Below are 16360 nucleotides of genomic sequence, written 5' to 3' on the forward strand. Positions count from 1 at the left end.
TAGAAAACAAATCTGACAAGAACAAGATCGTGTCCTTCTCTTTTAGACACGCACACTCACATCACCACGACAGTGACAATCACGGTGATATTATTCTATTTTACCTGACTTGTTCCTTTAGACAGCTGCTCTTGAAGATCCGGGCTTTATCTTTGTTTCTTAGGCACTACTGTTTGTCATAGTATCTAGTACTTGGTGTGTGTTTTCAAAATTTGAGCTCAACCCATGACTCTTCTTTTCCGTACTTATGTGTTTTGCATTGACAATGACATTCAATGCAGATTCAGTAAGATTTGAAGAGTAACAAGCATGGAACACACTGGTTGGACTCAAATTCCCATTCGGCTGTTGCCAGCTCTGTAGCCTTGGACATAGGGCTAAACTTCTCTGTGCCTCAACTGCTTCATACATAAATAGGCTATTGAGAGGATTAGATGACTTAACATACTTAAAGCACTTAGGATGCCCAGTGGTAAGCACTCAATATAGGTGTCAGCTATTATTATTGTTCTTGACTTTCCGTGTGAGAAAACAGAGCTGGGCTGTGCAAAGTGTGTAGTGAGGCCATGTTTTCTGGAGCTCCAGAGCCACGCATTCTGTTCCAGCAAGGGCTGTAATCCTCCCCGGGATCCATAGCTTTCTCACCTCTTATGGCAGGAGCAAGCCTCTATCTGAAATGTACAGCTCAGGGTCCTCTTCCCTCTCTTTGCCCAAGGCAAAGGTGATATATTCCATGTTTATTTCCTGAACAGATTTGCCAGAAAGAATGTTTCTGACCGTTCGCATCCAGAGCAGACCCCAGAAATATAACTGTGCTGTGTGGATAATGCTATGTCCGGATACCGATAAAGCTCATGCAGTGGGGAAAGAGACAGCTCTATGAGGGTGATATATCCAATGCATAAGTAAGAACAAAACACATTAGGCTGGGGGAAAACATCTCTGGGAAATCAGTGGGACCAAGTGGTGGAAATACTAGCATAACGGATAGGACTACAGCACGTGAAGAAAGGCAGTCGCCTTTTTCTCCACACCTCTGCAGCCCCTGCAAAGCAATAACATCAAACCAATTACGCAATAAAATATTTAGAACATATTATCTAGTTTAACCTGCAAACACAGTGATAGACCTTGGCATTTTCCATTGCTTATAGTTTCTTTGTAGACAGAATTCACCCCATTAGGTGACAGATGTCCTTGATACTAAAATAACATTCAATCTTTCTTCTTTTTTTTTTCAGATGCAAACCAGGGACATTTGTGATTTGCTTTCATAGTGTCTAAAGCGCTTGGGCTTTTAATTGATTATTTTTTACAACGGCCAAGCTTGCCATTGGAGAATTCTTTGAATTTTCAAACAAAGCCCAATGCCACAGAAACCCTGCAGAGTCCCTGAATAAAGCAATATTATACCCCGAAGAAAACATTTGATTTCAGGAGCAGCCGTGCTAACATTCATCAACAACATCCTTCACTGTCCCCAGTAGATGCACGTAAGTGGACTCCCGGTGGACAAGACTGTCATGTTCCGCAAACTTCTAGTTCTCTCTACACAAGTATCAAGTTCTCAGACTGCACTTACTGACCAGAGTCAGAGAGCCCACAAATAAGTCAAATTATCAGAAGGCAGTAGCTCTGTACTGGAACCACAGGAGAAGATAAACAGCCTTTATGTGCCAACCTGGTTTCCTTAATACCTTCCATCTAAAGGATCTGTGTGCCAAAATCAGGGAGATTATGATGGCAGGGTAGAATCATCTAAGTCACCTTTGCCCCCGGAACACTGTGCATTGTCTACAGTTGAATTGCCAACCTTTTAATCCAAGATTTTTGAGTGCTTTTCGTGAACAAAAATAATAATAATGATAATGCGTTAAAAGAATAGCTTCCTATCCTAACACATCTTCAGATCACCGCTGGGTGACCCTTTCATTCTTCTTGGTGCAGCAGCCCATAAACATGAGGGGACAGTAGAGATGTAACATGCTAGAAAAATGTCTTTAATCCAACATGCTGTGACACTAATGGAATACATCTCAGACATGGTAATATCAAACTATTTGCTTTAACTCTTCCCGTTGCTGGCAATCACACTGTGACAAGTGTCATCTTCAACAAGAAGATAACCTTAAACATTCCATTTTGGCATAAATGTCTTTTACTAGCAATAAGTAATCCAAGAAAAACAAGTGCTTCTACATAGATTTCCCTTGCATACACTGACCTAAAGTAAGGAGACCACAAAGACTGACTAATTAACAAGATGTTTTGAAGCCAATACTCAGGAGTGCCTACCCTTATGATTTCCATTTGTAAATATTTTCTTTTTTCTCTGCTTATAATGAAATTTGGAGCTAGTGAGACTTTTTTGGCTTTCGCAGGGTTTTTGGTGGCAGGGAGGCAGAATTTTCCTCCATCTAGTGTGAGGATCTGACATTTGCTCCTAATTTATTTAGAGTGTGTAATAAAATGTTTGATGTAGGACTTATGTATACATTTGCACTATCTATTCTATTGGTATTTCATTAGTATTCAAAGACTAAAAGGGTTTGATCTCTCTTCCTGTATGGAAGATGGGAATGGGACGCTTTGAAATCCAGCTAACAGAGTGTTTCTTATTGTCACCTGAGATCTGTGACAAAAACATTCCAGAACGTGTTTCCAAAGGGATTGTAGTCAGGCCAAGGAAAACAGTTGGAGGCAACTCACTAAATTGAGACAAGTCTAAACAAACAAAAAGCTAAGACACAAAGCCAAACATTTCAGGAACCAAGAAGATTCAATGAGAGAAAAGATTTAAAGTAGAACAAAGTGGGTGACCCAAGTGAATTCTCTTATCTGACCCTTACTCTTGTTTTTTTTAGGATTCTGACCCTTACTCTTGCTTTTTTAGGACACCTATGGCTCTTGGGCTGGGTGTGTTTGAAGGGGCCAGTTCCGAGTGGACCATGATTGTCTTCCACACGTAGGCTTTGTTATTTTTACATGGGGACCCAAACATCTCAGAGAACACTGCATTTGGAGATAGTTTTCATCCCATGGAGAGCCTAGAGTATAATAATTTGGATCAAGAAAGACAGATAAGGTACATAATTTTTATTACAGGCATTTAATTCTTAAGTAGATCCACAGGTCTTTAAATCATTCTCTTACGGCTTATATTTGATCTGTCTTTCTAATTTCTTCCATTTGCAGGTGGGAGAATGGTGTGTGAGCTAATAGGATGGTGCTGAAGCAGAAAGATGTAGGGTGGCGATGAACATCTTCACTGTGATTAGGGAAGGGAGAATGAATCCTATGGACAAAAAGTGCTTCGGGTAAACTTACAAAGTTTGGGAGACAGCTTAGAAGATTCCTGGTGAGAAAGAATGAGTTTAGTGTATTTGAGAATGGTAGATATCTACCAAAATACTCAGGAGAAAGGATGTAGATGTGAGAGAGAAGAGTGGAGCAAGGTAAGATCCCAGAGAATCAACCTCAGTCCAGAGCCCACAGAAAAGCAAGTTGGTGGTCTTCTTAGGACTACCTGCTAAAAGGCCACCTTTGTCTTTACTAGGCATTGATTAAATCCTTGGACCTTACCATTAGGCTAAAACTAGAAGACCTGAGTTTTTCAAACTGGTGAGGCAACTTAATATCTATGAGCACTTAGTTAAGTCTCTTAGACTGTTTCAATCTACAGAGTTACCTAGAGTAAGAGGGCCTACAACCTCGTTCATCTTTCTTGACAGTTTTTGGGTAGATCACATGAAAAAAGCATATGAAAAAATTTGAAAACCTTAAGGGGGACTTTCAACAACATGGAAGACTGAGAAGACAAAGATGCAAATTCAAGTGCTGGAAAAAAGATTTCTCTACCAATTATTTAGTACATAGCTCAAAAAATGAAAAGGAAATCCAAAGTGGCAGAAGTTAAGAAAGAATCCAAAACCAGAACAGTAAGTAGAAGCTGATGCCACTTGCCCAAGGGAGTTGGGCAGATATGTACCTAGAGTCCAGAAGTTGGGTACCAGAGACATAGCTTTGGACTTGTGTCAGGTTGGCGGCTGAAAAACAACTCTGTGCACAGAGCTTAAAGTCTTAAAGAGCTGCTCTATTTGTAAAGAGATCTAGAAAAACTTTTCCTACCAGCTCAGAAAAACAGAAATAAAGCTTACTATTTATCCAAAGCCTCAGGGGAAAGGGAAAGAGTTGCTTATGAGAAATTTAAAGCCACATGTGGGTTGTGCCAAATGTAGGTTTAGTCTGAATTTATTCTACTAGGGTGGTACAGAAACTTAAACCGTGAAATTAGCATTAGAAGCTGATTTTGGACTATCAAATGACTTGAAATCCTCAGTGAAAACACATCTGAAAGGACTCAAAAGTGTTTTATTTTTTTCTCCCACATTCAGAGCAATCAGGATCTCCAGGGAAAAACAGGCTCTGCAGAAGATGAGTTCACAAATTAAAAAATTACAAACCACACGAGGAAATGAATCACCATGAAGGAGAGTCAAGACATAAAAACAAATGAAAACTAGCTACCCAGGTTTTGAGCATAACACATTTGAGACGATGTAGATTTTTTAAGAATTGAATAGAACTTCTGAAAATGAATATAGAGATTAAAATTTTTTACTGTTAAAAAAGGATAAGTAAGGTATGATGAGAGGTTATGTATAAAAAATAGATGTTTTTATTTCACACATTAATGATAAATATTATGAGAATAGGGGAATTTTATGTAATGTTTATTAATGTCCATTATAAAGATCTATATTAAGTTCTGAAGATACCAAAGCCAGTTTAGATGCAGTCTCTGACCTTGCAGAGATCACATTCTAGGGCAGACCACAACAATGCAGAAAAAGCAATAAAATGTTGTCGCTGAACAGGGCACAAAGAGGGTGTAAAGGAGGCAGTGGTCAAGTCTATCTTCTGGGTCTGGGCAGTCAGGAAAAGTTTTGTAGAGCTGGAGATGCCTGAATTGAGTATCAAAAGATGAGTGGGTGTTTTCCAGACCCATAAAGAGGGAGAGGCACTAAAAGTAGAAGGTGCATGATGAAACAACATGGTATGTCTAGGCTACTGGATGTGAAGGTGAAGGAAAGGGTAGAGAGGTGAGTAGGGGCAGATCATAAAGAGCTTATGGTGATATTTACAAAGAGGTATGAGGAAAGCACAGTAATAAGTAGTTAGGAACCTGGAGTCAGACCCCCTGGTTTCAGTCTTGGGCATAGAATTTACTAGTAATGTAACCTGTCTCAAATTACTTAATATCTCTATATTTCAGTTTCTTCCATTGTAAAGTAGGGAAGAATAATATAAACTCTTCAGAAGATTGTTGTCATAATTAAGTGATATTATATATGTCAACACTTAGCACAGGTTCTAGGCTGTTTTAATGAACATTAGCCTTTGTTAGTGTAACTCCCATTCTCATTAAGACAGAGAAGGTTTTGAGAGAGATGGAAGCAAAAAATTAAGTAATAAATAAAATGGCATTTATTCAATTAACAAGTACTTGAGATAATGTGGAAGAAACTAAGGTTATTGTAGACTGTTCTTTCCCTCGAGACACTTAAATTCTAAAAAATGTTTTAATGTTTATTTTTGGGAGAGAGAGCGAGTGAGAGAGAGCATGAGTAGGGGAGGGGCAGGGAGAGAGGGAGACACAGAATCTGAAGCAGGCTCCAGGCTCTGACCTTGAGGCACAGAGCCTGACATGAGGCTCGAACCTGCTGACCGCAAGATCATGCCCTGAGCCAAAGTCGGACGTTCAACCGACGGAGCCACCCAGGCACCCCAAGACACTTACATTCTAAATGCAAAGACAAATATTGAAAAGAGGCAGAGGAATATTAAAATATTGAAAGGAGGCTGAGAAAATGATGGTCTTACTTAGCATCACCTGGGAGCTTGTCATAATTGCCATTTTTCAGATTCTATTCCATATCTACTGATTGAAAACTCTGCGTAAGTCCCAGAAATCTGTGTTCTAACAAATACTACAGCTGATTCTGATGCAAGCTAAAGTTTGAGAATCCTTGCACTTGGCTTTTATTTCAAGTTTAATGGAGGGAGCTCTTTACTGCAGTTAAAAACAACCTAACAGCACCTGGAATGCAGCCATTGAAAATTACTTGGCTCCAGGTACTCCTATTGTGCCTTCAGCTTTTCATGGGCTTTTCTGAGGACTAATTTAGATTCAAAGGACCTTGTTTTTTAAATTGAATCTTGGTAAAATCTTAAGGAAGAAATCAATAGCTAATTATAGTCTGTTTGATTTCCCCTCTTCACTACCCTCAGGGGGGTAGAACATGGGCCTGTTGCTTCCAGCAGGGGGCTCCATGATCATCCAGAGGGACAAAGAGAGGTTCCTACCCAAAGACCAGGAGTAAGGGCCAGCCGTACACACAGGCTTACTTTGCCAAGAATACATTCTGTGGATCATGCCCACCATCCGGCCACTCACCTGCTACTTAAAGTACCTAAGTGGTTGGTCATAAAATACCTTCTAAGCAAAGAATATTGAGGTAATTGTGGGGCTTTTAATTTGTGATGGGGCATACAAATGGAAACAAGGCCAATACCGTGGCCTTCTTTTTGTCCATCCTTCTGAGTAATACTCAACTTTTATCTTATGTATATATTGAAGATATATTTAATGAAGACTTCTTAGAAGGGATGACAGATGGTTAGCCTGCCCAGGGCTACCGCAGGTCCAGGTCAGGCCAGATCAAATGGGCAATTCCATGTCCCGGACCGCTGACAGAGAGACTGGTGGTGTGTTCTTGGTCCGTCCCTGGGACTGTCCACCCCAAACGAAAGTCAAACTGCTGGCTTCACTTGAAGTTTAAGCAACCGTTTCAGATAAGCATAGAGTCTTTGAGGCTGAACCTAGTCTAGGCATAATTTTCATCCCTAAAATTGGTTTGTAAGGTATTTGTTTAGCATTTGGAGGAAGTGTTCCTAGAGACATCTTCTTATCTGTGGTCACTAGGTAACCAGGTCAGTCCATGCTGTGCCTGCAGAATACCATTAATAGTGATGCTTTTCACTAGACATAGTCACTATCCATAAAGGACAAAGAGGAATGCATGTGGATGCCAAGAATACATCCCTCTCCCTTAATAATAGGGCCAACTGAAAACAATATTTGGTGACTTAGCGAGCTGGGGGAAGGGTGGAGAAAGAGAAAGGAAGATGTATTCCCTCAATAAGAGTATAGTGCTTTTCCACTCTATAATGGAAGAAAATGCTTGATATCAAATATAAGAAGGCCTCTCTTAGTGTTCTACACTGGAGACTGCAAAGCATTTTGATGGGTGGGCGGAGGTGAGAAGTAGATTAAGGTGCAGGTCATTTTAACACCAAGGGGTAGGGGTGGGGGGTGGGGCTGCCCGTTTGGCAGCATTTGAATGCGGTACTAAAGTAAATTCCCAAGTGGAGACATTGACCTTTTCTTTAGATGAAGGACAAGAAGGTGGTTGACAGATGGAATATCTTTTGTGTGGCTAGCCAGAATATTGGAAACCAGTAGGAGATCCCTAATATTTTAATGTAAATTTCACTAGCATGCTTGGAGTTTGTTTTAGAACCAATCTGTGATAAAAGTGCTCCTGATGACACTTTGCCATGAGAAGTAGAAGATTTCCTAGGTCAAAGGCCCCCCTTGGTATTTGACCAAGGTTAGACCATGCTAGGGGCAACAAGGGTAGGGGTTGTTTGCCACAGAGCCAAGAAACACCCCATGACACAGGGACACTTGTTGAGGTAGAAGGCACCTATCTCAACAGATTTTTCGGGATGGGAAACTGGTTATTTGGGGAACAGATGTTGAGGACAATAAGGAAAGATGAGAAAGATTAGTTTCCAAGCTTCAAATGGTTGATTCATTGCTCTTTATGTAGTTTCTTCTGAACACTCAAATGGTGCAAATGGGGAAAACTGGAGATGGAGAGAGGTCAAGTGACTTGCCCAAGGTCACAAAGTGGTAGAGCTAGATTGTGAACCCACGCACTCAGATTCCAGAACCTCTACTCTTAATCAGCTAAACTTCTGTAAACTTAACTGCCTCAGAGTCTCTGGATTTATGGACAAGAGGACACCAGCTTTTTGCAGGCAAACCTCCCACAGGTGGAGGATCCTTTATATTCTAAACTTTGCACTTAACCTCAGTTATTCTGCAAGTTCAGATATGCATGCAGTGAGCTTGAGGGAATTTTCGAAGCATTGGTTTAATTTGGAATAATTCCACTGGACTGTTTGCTTCCTCACTAGTCTCTGCTTACTGTCCCCACCTTACCCTCGCTACATCATTTAAAGAGGGTATTACAGTGGCTAGAACACTTTAGTTCCCAAACCTACTATGTATCTGTACATGACCTTAAAGCAAAGGAATTCTCAGGTGATTCTAGAATCTACATTTGTAAATGGCAGTATCTACATCTGCAAATGGCAGGTAATGGCTATTGCCTGATGGGCTTTTAAAAAGCAATTTGTTTGTAAGTGACTTCTGACTTCTTGGGTCAAAGAATTATAGAAATTAAAACAGAAATGAAAGATTCTGCCACACAAGGCCAGTTATTATTGGGAAATAGAAGAATGTGCCTACAATAAGAACCATGAAGATCAAAGGGCAAATGCATTCAATTGAGTGAAACTAATAAATTATTGGAAAACACTTTCCAAGTAGAGGAAAATGCCATATATGTGAGCAACGGCATTATTACTAACTTTAAAAGAATATAGGACTTCTCACATTGCAGCGCATCAAAACTGTCTTTCAACCATTTTTATTCAGAAACAATGACTTACTACAATGTTTATTTAGAAATTGAAATTACCAGTGCAGACTAAGCACTTATTCCATTGCAGGAACTCTGGAAGCCTAAAAGGCAATAGACTGAGGCGGTGCAAGCAGCCTCCTGGCTTTCTCACATACGAGATCAAGATGTTCCCAGGAGAATTACCAGAAGAGTCGATGTCTGATCTGAAGAGGAAGTTGACAATATATCAGAATGTATACAGTAGACATATGTTATTTAAAGCTTAGGCTTTATATAGTGTCATAGGTTATAAGGCTCTCCCCACTAAGCACCAGAACCATATGGCTTTTAAACCTTACTAGTGACATCCTAACAATTGATAAAGAAAACCCCTCTCATTTCCTATTCAGACAGATTAAAAGAATTGAAGACTTCTTGCTACCCTTTGGTTGTTCAAAGCCTTTCAACTCCCTCCAAATATTTCAAGCTCCAAAATTCCCTATCCTATATCATTACCCAATTAAATCAGCTTCCTTAAGTCAGACATTTACAGCCAATGTGCCAGAAATAGGTTACAGGTACATCGCACAGTCCTTAGGGTGGCTGGGTAGGGTTTCAGGGCAGTGGTTTCTAGCCATGAGCAGCTGCAGCAATCGACTCTCACGTAATTGATACACAAATACTTTCTATGCATGAGGTGACATTTTTTTTAAGCTGGGGAAGAACTGTCCTGAGTATTGCAGAAAGATGCTCTCATTATGAGGTCATCTACTACAGTACATATAGTAAGTGAAGTAAAAATGCTTATTTAAAAATACATATAATCGAAGCTATTATTTAAAACATGTATACTAAGGTATGAATGACTGAGAAGTTCAATATGTCACGAGGACGTTTGCAATCTTGCAATAAAGGATCTTGTTCATCTGAACTCATTTCTAATGGAGAAACCACAGCTTCTCCTCCCCTAGCAACCGCTCATTGCCCCCATCTGTGAGGTTAACAGCCTCCACCTTTCCCTGCCTTGCAAACCAGTCCCATGCAGTGTGAAATGCACAGAATCAATACCGTTTCTTAGCAGGAAGTCTTGTGGCACTTACACTTCTCTATCCTAACACCTAACAGGTGACGTCCTATCTCATGGGGCTTGGTAAAAATAGTCATTTTTGGAGGGAGAAGTGAATGTTGACAAAAATGTAATAGATATTCTAAATCGAGGAATCCTAGATCCATGGCTGCAGAGGACTGCATGTGCACTATCAATTATCGCAGAACCATAGAAACTCCTAAGGGCTTTTATTTTCCTAGGATAGGGATAGATTGGCACAAGTGTTTGTTGAATGAATAACATATAAATCAACAAATAATCAAATTCTGGTTCATGACAACTATTGATAAGAAATGGAGTAAAACAATCTGGTCTGTGCAGCGCTTTAGCCCAGCTAAACAGTTAAGAACAATGTAGCAAAAAGCAATTGTACCAAAGCATCACAATGTGATATTTGAGAGCTGAGAATCATGGTGCGGTTCTGTTTGGGGAAGTCAAAGGCACAAGTTTTTCAATCTATGTTTCCAAAAGTAGAAGTAAAATTGGTACTGACATAAACACTAGTATCAGTGACATGGAGAAGTTTCAAGTATGCCGCTAAATCTCCTGAGAAGCATCTGTTTGTTTTTTATTTCAATGCCTTCAATTTTTCTATATATATGAACCCTGGAAAAATAGAACATCTATAGCAAAGAGTTTGACTCCATCTATGAATTCTATGCACGGACTGATTGCTACTGAGTCACCCAGGAGGCTCCTGGGTGACAGTGAGGTGACACTGAATTTGATCACAGAAGACAGAACCATATTTTAAAAAGAATCGTCCCAGCAGGGCAGCTATGTGGCAGAGGTTTGCCACTTTTCTCCTCAGTGTTGGCTGCACACACCGCACTCCCCTTCAGGCTGTCAGCGCCCTTGGAGGTAGCTTAGGGGGGAGGTGGAACAGAACAAAAGGATGGGGCCTATCTGACGCTGGTGGAAAGACACAGCCCATCTGACATCACTGGCACTGCTCGCTCATTTTCTAAACCCTCCCCAAGAAAACCTTCCGTCAAGACCGCACTTCGCGGACTTAAGGTAGAGCTACGGCAGCGATACCACTTCATCGCAGTTTGGGCCAGGTGGCCCCCCAAGCAGCCACGAGGACTGCAGGGGCCTCATCTCCGGGGCAGGGAAGAAGTACAGCCAAGCGCAGAGGCTGCTCTTGCGTCAGGCCTTGAGCCCGGGCTTGCGCCCTTTCCACCGCAGCACGGCAGCCTCGCCGAGCCCCTGTAGGTGTAAGGAGCCACTGCGGCAGGAGACGGTCAGTGGCCAGGGCCGTCCCCGATAGCCTTAGGTGAGGGTCCGGGCTACCATGCTAGGCCCAAGCGCTTAGTCCAGTGGCCAAGCGCTTAGTCCACTTGGCATCCAGTGGACATGGACAAATTCATTGCTAAATGGAAGCAAAATCCCCTCTGGCTTGCTTCCGCCTTGTTTATGGTCTTCTCCTTGTTATTTAGGAGCTAATTAGGCAGCCTGCCCAGTGTCTCTGCTCCCGGGCCTGGTGCTGCCCGCCCTCTGACCACTTGCCTGCCTGCTATTTTTGTCAGCAGACCGAGGTCAGCGAGAGAGGGCATGAGACTTTAATAGGCCTCCTCTCCCACTTGTCAGCATCAGTGGAACAATCTTTACAGAATGTTTCATATTTGGCTATCGAGGATTTGGACATCTGGGGATTATTTATGGATTTCATTACTCACTTTATTCCACTCACTATTACCGTGAAGAGCTGGGGCTCGCCTATATCCCTAACACAATGTCAAATTTGTGGCGGGGTCCTGTGCCCTGAAGAACCAAATACGTTCAGTTCGTCAGTCTCTTCACGGCAAACAGTTGTGGGTTAGCGAATATAAACGGATGCAAAAAACACTTGTGTGGAATTAGAAGGTAGGATGGGCGGAGACGTGTTAAACTGTAGGAACATCTCACTTTGAACAATAGAGCTGTATCTGAAAAGTTCTTATAAATTGGATTTATAAACATTTAGTTGCATTTTAAATCCACCAGAGGAGTTGACAACTCAAAGCGTACCCTGCTAGGAGCTCTTTCGCAGGTGCAAAGTATTTTTGTGAGGAAATAATTCCCTCCCCATTTGTCTTTTTTATGAACTTGAATCTGAATATATCAAGTTGTCTTAAAACACCTGCCTAGCTAAGTCTGCCAAGATGCTTTTCATTGATTACCTGGTAGACAAACAGACTTATCCTCAAGCCCAGAAGTGCTGATTGTAAATTGGACATAGGTTTTTATTCGGCCACACCTGATTAGGTCCCTACATTTCTTGAACACTCATTCTCTGTATATAGGAGAAAAGCAAATAGACCAGTTCATACAGCCAGGTTTAGAAGCTTCTGCTTTATGTAATGTTAAATCTATTGGTTATTGTGTTTTTGTATATTTGGGTGTATTTGTCTTTACTTTAAGTTTCTAAATCTAATACTTTGCAAACACTTGAATCAGTCGCCTACAGAATTTTTGTTCAGACCCAGCCAGTTGGACTGAGCTCATTTTCATTTGCAAATTTCGTACTCTTTTCTGCGGTTTATACCTCATCCCTGCTCTTCCATCCCTAGACAAAAGCTAGTGTTTCTAGTTCCCATTTTCGAGATGACTGCGCTGTCTCTGTCTTTGCTGTCATTTGTGCAGATGGCTTCAGATTTCCAGCACAAATATATAGTGCCATGACAAGTAAGCCCCCAAACTTTCAAGTGTTTAGGAAAGCTGATTTTTCCTAAACTTTTAGTTTCTCTTGGCCTACTGCCTGACATCCATTTGGTTCACTCCGAATATTCTAGCCCTGGACACAAAGGCAAAAACTTTCTTTTTAGACTGACTGTGGTATTTACTGTCAGGGATGATAGCAATAAGAATAATGGCATTGAGCCTCACCAAGGCCCTTGCTTCATGACTGTTCCCTCACTTTGGTATTCTTATCCTTCCACCTAAGATGAGAAATAAAATCTTGGTTACCTGCCTAATCTCCTTAGAAGTAGACCTGGCTCTTCATCGTTAAGAAGGATAGCTGTATGCCTCTTAGAAGAGGAGAGCCGTAGAAGCTGATTCCATGGGTGGGCATCGCATTTTAACCACGGCGTTATTTGTTTCTAGATTCAAACTACCAGGGGCAGTCTGTTAACATGCTCACCAAGCCTCAAGAATTTTCTGTTCTACTGCAAGCATCTCCTGAGGCCACCTTGTTAAAGAATTTAATTTCATAATCAGTTTCTCAGAATCAATATTTCTTTTCCTATTTCCCTTTGCTTGGACATAATGTGATTAGAACAAAGAGCTCTCATGCTTTGGGACTTATCAGAATTGTTGCTAAAGAAAACACTGTCCAACAGTCCTCCTCCCACATGTGAATTCTGCTCTTCCTCTTCCACTTGGGCATTGCAATGTCTGTGAGAGCCAGGGACCTCAACCAAGCAGGCTTGCGACTGGGGCTCTCGGGAAGCAAATGTGCCATCTTCTTGAGGTGCCACTGGAAGGGGCAACTTGTACCAAGATCTATGTTAATCCATATCTGCTGTCACAGCCATGTTATCTTGTTGTCTGTCTAGCTCCTCTCTTCCTGGGTCATTCAAAGAGATATTTGGATTGATCTCATTTCAGTGAATAATGCTAAAATTCATAGGGGTTTTCCTTCTGTTAGGAAACTAAGGGCATTCTGTAAGGCTTTTCTCTAATTCCTCAATCAATAGGAAGAGATACTTGAAAATACTTACATTGGATGACCGAGTAAGACAATTTGCTCATAGTCACCCAGGTTAGAAAGATTGAGATTTAACAAGACAAGCAATCAGAGGCTGAATTGAATGGCTAAATGGCCTCCATTCCTATCTAAGCTAATCAGAAATCTGAATGAGGCACAAACCAGAAAAATTGTTGTTAGGTTTGTAAATGCAAGTAATAAAATCTATCGAAAGAAAGAAAGAAAGAAAGGAAGGAAGAAAGAAAGAAAGAAAGGAAGAAAAAAGAAAGGAAAAAGTATGGCAACCCCCAACCCCACCCCCTTCAAATACACAAATTTTCTTTGTGTAGACTTTGTGAATATATGTATAGTAAAATCTTTACAAAAACTGTGAAATAGGCAATTAAATTGGGAAAGGATTCATGACAGAATATTTTAAAGCTTTACTCCCCTCTTCACAGCATAACTTAAAAAATATTTTTAGCTGTTTCCTTCCCTTAATAACCTCAAATTCTTAATTGAAGAGTAGTCTGTGTTATTCAATATGAATGAAATAATTACACTTGGGTCAGGTGTAGGGTTGGGTTGCTTTGGAAGGTTTTAAAAGATTCTCCCTCTTAGTCCTTATCTATTTGTCCCCTGAAGGATTTCTGTATCTCTTTGGGCAAACCAGGCAGAAGCAGCAGCAATAATCTTATTTACAAAGGGGGCAGGAGGGCAGAGGGTTGGAGGCCTCAAGGGCTGGTGTTCAATACCATCCCTGTCATCCTGAGATCAGAGGGTTTGCCCCCGCCCAGGTGAATAATGACCAGGAACACTTTGTGACTGATGACTGCTCTGTTTCAGGAGCTAATTGATGTCCCTCAGTTCCTAGTGAATAATGCTCTTTCTAGCAGTGACAGTAATGTCATCAGGAAGGAAAATATGTGGCCAGCTAATAGGGAAACAGGATATGGAACCCCCACCCCCACCTCTTGGCGCTCTACTGGGCCAAGTGGGAAGAGATACTCTTACATATGTATACAATGCTTTGTAAAAATCTCTTTGAATTAGCAGAACTGGAGAAAAGGCTCCCTAAACTTTGACCTTTTTTGCCTAATATTATAAATCTGCTCAGGCCTCTATAAATCACAGTGGAGTGCATCAAGAAAAATAAATCTCTTTAGTATCTATGGCCCTTGGTGATCTAGCTCCTGGCCTTCGTCCTCATTACTCTCCTCTGGGTACCATGTCCCAGCCACATGAGACTATGTTTAATTCTCTGGACATATCATGCTCTGTTCAGTCTCTCACCTGCCTCCCCTCCCCACCATAATTTCTCTCCCTATAATACTCTTTATCTCCATCTCCTCTATAACATTCTTTATCTTCCCTTTCTTCTTTTCCTGAATAAGCTCCTACTTGGTCTTCAATATTCAGCTTTAATATTCAATATTCCTTATTCAGTTACTTGTGCCCTTTCTGGTTTCCGATAACTTCCTCTATTTTAGACAGATTGCATTGCACTGAGATTACCTGTTTAAGTGTTCACCTTCTTTCATTAGATGTTAAGTAATTCGATGATTTACTATGGTAGATATTCAATAAATGTTGCTTGAATTGAACAGAACAAATGTACAGCACAGTTTGCTAAATGGTAATGGCTTGTGGCTATCAACTCAGTAATGCAGTAGCTAAGAGCAAATTCAAACTCTACCACTTACTACTTGTGTGACCTTGTGCAGGTTACTATCTGTCAAATGGGAATGATAATACTTCACAGCCTGGTTGAGAGGTTTAAATGAGATGATGCATCTCATAATAAATGAGATAAATGCTGACCATTATTGTTAGTGCCAAGTACAAGGTAGGTTCTCAGTAAATACTTATTAAATTGTATTTTACAATTTTAACATGTCACATTTCATTGACCGCTAGAGAATTATTTCCTAGCTGCCTTATACTATGTACAAGTTAAAAATAAAGCAAGATGGTTTTTTTTTTTTTTTTTTTTTTAATTAAAGGAACTAAAGTGAAAACTTTGGTCTAGGAAGTGGCCAAAGAGCTGGAAAAAAATCGCTATTGTAGGTGGGATCACGATTATATTTGTAGCACCCAGCTCTGAGGATAAAATATCAAACTTCTCCTCAGCCTCTGTTTCAGCTACCCAAAGTGAGGGATGAATCTTCCTAGGCAAGTAATAAAGAATACAAATTTATTTTAACATCCAGAATAGATTTGATCAAGTTCTGTAATTCCTACCATCTGGAGAAGGAAGGAAGGAAAATGCAAGTCCTGGTTAGAGCCACATACCTCCTCACATCCCATGCTCCCTTGCAAAGTGATGAGACAGAAAGATCCAGAGTTTAGAACTAAAGGACCCAGGATTGAGCTCCAGAGATTCAACTTACTACAAACTACTGATATGAACTTGGCAAGATACTTGACTTCCTGGTGCTACATGTGTGAAAATGTACTGCAAAACAATAGAACTTTGGGCGTTATTTTTACTAGGCATCCTGGTAACCAATGGTGATGTTTCTAAAGTTTTCATTTCCTAGAGCATGGCAAGTTTGCAATAAATACTTGTGGACTGTACGGTTTTAAATGAATAATAAATGGATGACTGGAGTCACTGTGATTTAATAAAAAATACTATGGGATTTGGAACTAAGAAGGCCTGCATTCTGGGGCACCTAGGTGGCTCAGTTGGTTAGGTGTCTGACTCTTGTTTTCGGCTCAGGTCATGATCTCAGAGTTCATGGGATGGAGCCCTACGTTGATAGCACAGATCCTGCTTGGGATTCTCTCCTCCTCTCTCTCTGCCTCTGCACCCCCCTCAAAATAAAT

This window comes from Panthera uncia (genome assembly GCF_023721935.1).
Source record: "Panthera uncia isolate 11264 chromosome B2 unlocalized genomic scaffold, Puncia_PCG_1.0 HiC_scaffold_24, whole genome shotgun sequence".
Taxonomy (NCBI): Eukaryota; Metazoa; Chordata; class Mammalia; order Carnivora; family Felidae; genus Panthera; species Panthera uncia.